Raw genomic sequence first — 325 nt, 5'->3', positions numbered from 1 at the left:
TTAATTAGGGAATACTTCATGAATTTGTGAGTCATCGTTGCATGTGCAGGGGCCATGCTAATCTACTCTGTATCGTTCTGATTTTAGTATAGGTGCTGCTGCAAGGAGCCTGGGGGGTTGGGAGTCTTTTAGCATGTTTTTTTTTTCTTTTTACTTTTCTTTCTTATACCCTCTAGATTGTCAGGTTTGCTCTGCAGAGAAATAATATGAATAATAGCTAACATATTAAGCACTTACTGTATGTCAGGAATATTTCAAGTTGCTTTTTTCTTGCATAATCCTTACAACAGCCTTATGAAGGTGATAACTGTTAATACCTCTTCTT

General features: G+C 36.3%; 1 non-coding gene across 1 annotated transcript; it reads right to left on the bottom strand.

Moving 5' to 3' along the window:
* On the bottom strand, window positions 1–109 carry LOC111556797. Its single transcript, XR_002736523.2, has one exon. It is a non-coding gene; the product is annotated as a U6 spliceosomal RNA (small nuclear RNA).
* Between the last annotated feature and the right edge of the window lie 216 nt (window positions 110–325).

This window comes from Felis catus, chromosome D1, assembly GCF_018350175.1.
Source record: "Felis catus isolate Fca126 chromosome D1, F.catus_Fca126_mat1.0, whole genome shotgun sequence".
NCBI classification, from domain to species: Eukaryota; Metazoa; Chordata; class Mammalia; order Carnivora; family Felidae; genus Felis; species Felis catus.
The sequence above is the reverse complement of the archived record's forward strand: the minus strand, read 5'-3'. Positions and strand labels throughout refer to the sequence as shown.